Source organism: Neofelis nebulosa, chromosome 3, assembly GCF_028018385.1.
Source record: "Neofelis nebulosa isolate mNeoNeb1 chromosome 3, mNeoNeb1.pri, whole genome shotgun sequence".
NCBI lineage: Eukaryota > Metazoa > Chordata > Mammalia > Carnivora > Felidae > Neofelis > Neofelis nebulosa.
Window position 1 is genome coordinate 33,781,634 of NC_080784.1, and position 8,183 is coordinate 33,789,816.

General features: G+C 46.6%; 1 long non-coding RNA gene across 1 annotated transcript; it reads left to right on the forward strand.

Moving 5' to 3' along the window:
* The first annotated feature begins 1,229 nt into the window (after positions 1-1,229).
* LOC131506584 (uncharacterized) lies at positions 1,230-4,898 on the forward strand. The gene is made up of 2 exons (XR_009259049.1): positions 1,230-1,578; positions 3,356-4,898. It is a non-coding gene; the product is annotated as an uncharacterized LOC131506584 (long non-coding RNA).
* The last annotated feature ends 3,285 nt before the right edge of the window (positions 4,899-8,183 follow it).

Genomic DNA, 8,183 nt, shown 5'->3' on the forward strand with positions numbered 1-8,183 from the left:
ACCTCCATATTATTTTCCACAGTGACTGCACCAACTTACATTCCTGCCAACTGTGCTCAAGAGTCCCTTTTTCTCCACGTTCTAACCCTTGTTATTTCTTGTCTTTTTGATTGTAACCATTCTGACAGGTGTAAGGTGATATCTCACTGGGTTTTGACTTGCATTTCCCTGACGGTGAGTGATATTTTTTTCATGTGTCTGTTGGCCATCTCTATGCCTTCTTTGGAAGAATATCTATTTGGGTCCTGTGGCCATTTTTTTTTTAAGTTTATTTGTTTATTCGGGGGGAGGGGCAGAGAGAGAATCTGAAGCACTCTCCATACTGTCAGCGCAGAGCCTGATTTCTTTTTTTTTTTTAATTTTTTTTTTTTCAAACTTTTTGGGACAGAGAGAGACAGAGCATGAACGGGGGAGGGGCAGAGAGAGAGGGAGACACAGAATCGGAAACAGGCTCCAGGCTCCGAGCCATCAGCCCAGAGCCCCGAACTCACGGACCGCGAGATCTTGACCTGGCTGAAGTCGGACGCTTAACCGACTGCGCCACCCAGGCGCCCCAGCAGAGCCTGATTTCTTAATGCTTGAACTTGCGAACCATGAGATCGTGACCCGAGCTTAAATCAAGAGCCGGATGCTTAACCGACTGACCCACGCAGGCACCCCTTCTGCCCATCTTTTAATTGGATTGTTTGTTTTTCTGGTGTTGAGTTGTATAAGTTCTATGTATATTTCGGATATTAACCCCTTATCAGATATATCATTTGAAAATATCTTCTCCCATTGAGTCAGTTGCCTTTTCATTTGAATGAGGGTTTCCTTCACTGTACAAAAGGTTTTCATTTTGGTGTGGTCCCAATAGTTTATTTTTGCTTTTGTTTCCTTATCTGAGGAGACATATTGGGAAAATTTGGGGGAAGTTCAATGTCAGAGATTACTGCCTGTGTTTTCTCCTAGGTGTTTTACGGATGGGGCCTCAAATAAGGTCTTTAACCCACTTTGAGTTTATTTTTGTGTATGGTGTAAGGAAATGATCCAATTTTATTCTTTTGCATGTGGCTGCCCAGTTTTCTCAGCACCATTTATTAAAGAATGTCTTTATCTCATTGTATGTGCTTGCCTCTTTTATCATAGATTAATTGACCATATAAGCATGAGTTTATTTCTGTTCCATTGATCTATGTGTCTACTAAAACTTTGAAATTTTTATACATTTATAATTCAAAGATAATTGATTAAGCAATAAGTCAAGTATTATTCTACATAGGTTATTGTTTTATTGATATTCATGAATAATTATCTATTTATTAAAGCATCTTGGCTACATGTATTAAGTCTCTTAGGACTGCTGCAACAAATTACATCACTAAGGGGCTTAAAATAACAGACTTTTATTCTTTCAGATTTCAAGAGGTTAGAAGTGTGAAGTCAAGGTACGAAAGGGCTGTACTCCCTTTGAAGGCTCTAAGGAGAATCTTTTTCTTTGTTTCTTCTTCAAAGCCCTGGCAGATTTGGTGTCTGGAGAGGACTCACTTCCTGGTTCATAGACTCTTTGTCTTGCCGAATCCTCGTGTGGTGGAAGAGGTGAGGGAGATCTCTGGAGTCTCTTCTCTAAGGGCACTAATCCCATTCATGAGAGCCCCCCACTTCATGACTGTATCATTTAATCTCATGACCTTCATGGCCATCTTCATGGCCCCATCTCCTAAAATTATCACATTGGGAGTTAAGATTTCTTTTTTTTTTTTTAATGTTTTTTTTTTAATTTTTTTAATGTTTTTTATTTATTTTTGAGACAGAGAGAGACAGAGCATGAACGGGGGAGGGGCAGAGAGAGAGAGAGAGACACAGAATTGGAAGCAGGCTCCAGGCTCTGAGCCATCAGCCCAGAGCCCGACGCGGGGCTCGAACTCACGGACCGCGAGATTGTGACCTGAGCCGAAGTCGGACGCTTAACCGACTGAGCCACCCAGGCGCCCCTAATGTTTTATTTTTGAGAGAGAGAGAGAGAGAGAGAGAGAGCAAGAGAGAGAGAGAGGACAAGTTGGGGAGGGACAGAGGATCCGAACTGGGCTCTGTGTTGATGTGGGGCCCCAACCCACAAACTGCGAGATCATAACCTAAGCTGAAGTCAGACACTCAACTGACCGAGCTACCCAGGCACCCCAGGATTTAGCATTTCAACACAAGAATCTGGGGAGGATACAAATATTCAGTCCATAGTAGTGTGTAGGTCTCAACACTCTCTTACCCTACCTCTTCTTATAAACATACGTGACTGCATTTAGAGCTCACCCAGATAACCAGAATAAGCTTCTTTTCTCAATATTCTTCATTAACCACATCTTTTGTCATATATACTAATATTCACTCTTTTGCTGGATAAGGTAACAGTCACAGGCTCTGGAGATTAGGATGTGGACATACCTCTTTGGGAGCCACCATTCAGCCCACTAAGCACCTGACATGTTGCTAGACTACTTTGAGTTCTGGGCCTCAAAATCTCTAAAATCAATCTTAAAAATTTTCAAATTATAGATTAAAATATCGGGGAACCTGGGTGGCTAAGTTGGTTAAACATCTGACTCCTGATTCTGGCTCAGATTATGATCTCACAGTCCGTGAGTTCGAGCCCCACATTGGACTCTGTGCTAACAGCTTAGGATTCTCTCTCTCCCTCTCTCTCTCTGCCCCTCCTCACCTGCGTGCACGTGTGCTCTCTCAAAATAAATAAACTTAAAAAGGGATTAAAATAGCAAAGCTACCTGCTCTCTTCAAGTTGTAACTTTTTTTTTAATTTTTTTTTTTTAACGTTTATTTATTTTTGAGACAGAGAGAGACAGAGCATGAACGGGGGAGGGTCAGAGAGAAGGAGACACAGAATCTGAAACAGGCTCCAGGCTCTGAGCCGTCAGCACAGATCCCGACGCGGGGCTCGAACTCACGGACCGCGAGATCATGACCCGAGCCGAAGTCGGCCGCTTAACCGACTGAGCCACCCAGGCGCCCCCAAGTTGTAACTATTTTTTAGGGATAATTTGGTGAGGTATAGATAGTTCCTGTTCCGTGCACTCCTCACCTGCAGCTACTTCTGCTCCTGCCAACCATTGCTCAGGGCGATGAATTACTACCTTTAATGTGTGTCCTAATCCTCAATAATGGAAGTACCTGTGGTACACAATGAGCACCTCTTAACACTTCCCAGCACCGTTAATGTAGAAAATGTTTACAGCTTCCTCTTTGTTGTACATATAATTTACAGGCGCTGCTGGGGGCAGCTTCCTGTACAGTGTAGACAGTGTGGGGCGGGATTGTTAGTGGTCGAAGCCACCTGAGTTTTTGTCATTGCCAATCTTTTCAGCTGGGACACTGCAGCACGAAGGTCCAGAAAGGCAAGTGACCTGACCTGGTGGTGGAGTTGGAAGATGAGCTCACTCTTCTCAACCTCAGCACAGATGATTCCCACTGCACTCGCCCCCACCCTCTTTATTACCACGTCCCACTGTGCGGCCAATAGGACGATGTGATTTCAGGGGTCTTAGAACTGTTGCAGGGGAACCAAAGTCGAAATGTTTGCCTTGAACACTCCGCCTCAGGAGTGCTTTTGATGACTCAGTCCCTGTGATATTGTGATTTATAGTAAGAAATACATACGTGGTCTCTGTCCCCTTTTCTGGCACAGAGCTTCTAAAACCCTTGAGATTTCCTAAGTGATGAGGGCAGTCAAGGTGTCTTTGGTTAAGTTAATGAGGTGACTTTTGGAAAGCACCTGAAGATGGGGGCTGGTTGCCAAGAGAACCGACCGTGTGGTGAGAGTGTTGCAACTTTCAGTCTGTCTGCTCCCCCCGCCCCCATCTCTGGAGGAGGGGCTGGAGACCCAGTTCAGTTGCCAACGGGCAATCATTTGATCAACCACGGCTACGTAATAAAGCCTCAGTAAAAATACAAAGGATGGGGTTCAGAGAACTTCCTCATTAGCAAAACGAAGGAGACGTGGCAAGAGTGTTACACTTGGAGAGGGCACGAAGCTCTGTGCCCCTTCCCCTTCCCTTGCCCTATGCATCTTTTCCATGGGCTATTCCTGAGTTACATCCTCTGAAAGAAACTGGTAACAATACCAGTTTATTCTTATTACCAGTAAGTAAAATGTTCCCCGGAGTCTTGCAAGCTGCTCTAGCAAACTAATTGAACGCAAAATGGGGTTTGTGGGAGTCTCCGATTTATGACCAGTCAGAAGCACAGGAAATAACCTGGACTTGTGATTGGCTCAGAAATGGGGGCGGGGGGGCACTCTTGTAGAACTGGACCCTTCAAATGCAGAGTCTGATGCTCTCTCTAAGTAGATAGTGTCAGAATTGAGTTGAATGGTAGGCCACCCCACCGGTGTCTGAGAATTGCTTGGTATGGAGGACAAAAAAAACCCCTTATACCTTGGAATTAGTGACATCGGGGTTCAGAATAGCTTATGCCAAAATATGCCACTTTGGTATATTGATTATTTTAAATTAAAGGTACTTGAGAAACAGCTGGTCCAAGAAACACCGTCTGAAAATAGGAACTACATTTGCCATGTGAAAGGTACCTTCCCTGTGGCAGAAGCGTGGAAGGCATCCTTATCACTAGACACAGGGAATTTAGGGCTGAGGAAGGCTGTATAAACAAATCTCATTACTTCTTCACCATTTTACTACCCTTAGCTCAAACCCCTTTGTCTTGTCAATTCTTTACGGACTCACTGTTTCTTTGTCTAAAAGGCGTAAAAGCTTCTTGTTCTGGTCCCTTCTTTGAGTCTCATATCTTTGTGGGGCTCCTGGATGTGCATGTGCAATTAAATTCGTTTTGCTCCTGTTGGTCTGTCTTTCTATGACAGGGGTGGTCTCAGCCAAGGACCTAGAAGGGTAGAGGGAACATTATTTTTCCTCCCCTGCAGTGATCAGAACCTCTAGTCCCCAAATGGAAATCGCTCCTGGAATCATCTGGTGGTCACTTTACTTCTTTAGACTGGTAATGACATGTGTGGATATGCCTTTGAATGATAAGGAGCATGAGGCTCACAGGACTACATGGTTTGAGGGAAAGAAATACCAGAACCCAAGTCTGCTGACATTTGCTCCTCTCACCTGTGATTGGAGCCCGTCTGCTCTTGCCACGAAAGCAAATGGGCCCTTTTGCAAAAACAAGAAATTAGCGTAGGCCTGGAAAAAACCTGGAGATAAAAGCAAATTGTTACGCTTCGGGCTTTTTCTCTTTTTGGGGGTGGGGAGTAGGGATAAGGATCTTTGCAGGTGGAAAGACTGTGATGGCTTCATTTAGATGTCATGTTTTCAGCGTTCTGAAGGTGACATCAGCCTGGGCCAAGAGTAAGGAGCACGACCTCCTTCGTGCCAACACTGTCCTTCATAATGCTTCCTTCATCTGCTGGCTGATGGCTGAAAGGGAGCCTGTAAATACCCTGGGATGGGTACCTCTGATATAAATGTGTGCTGTAGGATAAATAATAGATATCGTCTCCTTTGCTTGGAACAGGCTGTCACATAAAAGAGGCCAGAAAGAGGCGACGGTCCCAGGGAGGGGCTAAGTTTAGAAGAAATAAGCACACATTTTCTTGGGTTCTCATTTTGCTTAACACTAGCATTGGGAGGAAGGGAAGCTTTCCAAGAGCACAGGAAGAGAAACTGGGCCTCGGCCAATCTTTTGGGCCAAACAGAATTCAGAGAGCGTGATGTGTTTTCGAAAATGCTTGGCAAGCTAGTTATTTCAGATCCCTTGGGCCTTCGTGGCTTGGAAGCCTGCTTAGGTCTGACTAGTCAAGGCAACGGAGATGTCTAATGACGACTCGCACTTCCACAAGCGACTGTCTGAACAGTGTTACTATTCCCCGAAAGATTTGTGAGGCTCTTTCTGCTGATGCCATAGGACCTGCATCAACTTAGATTGTCGATGCCAGGCCAAGTTTGCATATACATAGACAAAATCTTAAAAAGTATCTTCCTGCCTGTAAGAAAAATGACTTCCGACACGTTTCCCAGAAAACTGAAGTGTGTTTGTTTGCTTTCCTAGGACCTAAAATTCAAGGTTTTTTCCTCCCCCGGTGCAGCTGATTGATGGCACTAATGGAGTTTCAATCAGTCGGTCGGCATGGTTTGGCTAAGTTAAGCAAAATCTGACTTCCTTGTCCTCGGGAAGGACAGCATTGAGGACATCTGGGGATCTCCATAGCAGAAACGATCCAACGCTCCCTTTTGGGTGAATAGTGGAAGAGCCTGTAACCCCAGTTTCCATACGTATGTCATCCATTCAGGACCCGTTGTGCGGGAAGAGAGGTTCTGCAGCTGTGGAGACCCCGAGCCCACCTCTTGATGACAGGGATAGCAGGACCGTTAGAAATAGGGAAGGGGTAGTTCCCTAAAGAAAAGAAGGGATGCTACGTGGAGAGTAACAACGCCTGGCTCCCTTTTCTGGACCCCTTGGAGGAGACAGCATGTTTTACTAGAAGTGAGGGAGCCGGTGGTGAAGGGAGACATAGGGCATCCAGATCCACCATGGCCAACTCTCTGCGACATCCTGGGAGCATGGCCGACCCTGGGACTTTTTATGTTCTGCCCACCTGCCGAGCCGCCCTGAGATTCAGAGGAAAGAATGGATGGGAGAGGGTTTTGCAGACTGCAACGCACGTGTGGATGCTGTGAACCACACCAGGCACCTTCCGAAAGCCCGGAGTGGGTTTCAGAACCCGCTAGGGAAACCCCTAGAGAAGCAGACACAGCAACATCGAAAGCCTGACTCGAGGGAGACAGACTCACACGTCCGAGTCCACAGGGAGCAGTGTTGTGCAGCCAGGATGGATGAAGAAGGCCACTACCTAAAGTTCCCCTGGAGATGTTTTATCTGGTTCTGACCAGAGGCCGAGTATGTCCCTTGCTGGGTTCAGGCCATGTTTTGGCTTCCCAGGAATCTCTCACCCTCCCACCCCCACCCCGGGGACTCTTCAGAACTGAATGCTGCTGCATTTCCCTTCGGACGCCTTGTTTGATCTCCGGTGGAAAGAACGTGACTTGTCCCGAATGCAATTTCCCTTCCTCTGTCTCTCTGCCTTCCGAAGGGGGTCGCGCTTTCCAGATTGCTGCTCAGCATTTTATTTTGCACAGAATGCTTCTCAAACCTTCTGGAGTGATCTCTTTGGACAGTGATATGAAGTGTGTCATTAGGAATTTCCGAGTACCTCACCCTTGAAGAAACTCAGCCACAGGGCAAGCTAGGGCTGTGCCTCCGGACAGACGTGCAAAGAAGGAGCTGTTCGGGGGGAACCAGGGCTTTACTGCGGGGCTGCTGAGGCACCCACTTTCTCTTCCCTCAACCCCCCTTGTCAGACCGATGGCAATCATCGCACAGAGCATTCAAGAGACACGTTTTTTACAGTAATATTTTCACTTAGTTGTTGAAAATTCAGATACGCTCTGGGGGGGATGATTGGGTGGGGAGCCTAGTGTTAAACGTCAGCCAAAAATATCACTTCGATGATACAGTACAGCTAGCTTCATGCAACCCATTGAGACCCAGCTTTGGCATGAGTTACATATCATCACAGCCCCGTCCACGGGGATCCAATGACCTCTAGGGCCTTGTCATCATGTGACTCCGCAGAGCTCTGACCCCAGGATACGGCAGAACGCTTGGTCACTGAGGAGCGCATAGTTATCTTTCGGAAGAGGTGTCCGAATCACTTGCTGTGACGGGACCATCAGAACGGCACGAGCGGCTAGAATCTGAGAAGGAGAAATGTCCTGAGCAAGGAGGAAAGGAAGCCACAGGCAGATTTCAGAGGTCAGGGACTGGGGAGCTGGCAGGTGGGGAAAGAGGAGGACACGGACACTGAGAAGTCCCAGCAGGCATTCGGCCAGAGCGATAGCCGCGAAGCCAGAGGAGTGAGGCAAACAAAGCAAGACGCGAAAGGCGCAGCATTGTCACCCCTCAGTGAGATCTAGCTCATTCCAACCTGTTTTCCTCTGCTCTGGCTGCTATCACAGAAAGCCACCGACTGGGGGGCTTAAATGACAAGACGTTTATTTCTCAAAGCTCTAGAGGCTGGAAGTCCAAGATCAGGTGCCAGCAGGTTCCATGTGTCTGGTAGAGCTCCTTTCCGAGCAGACAGGCAGCTGTCATCTTGCTGTGTCCTCATACAGCAGAGA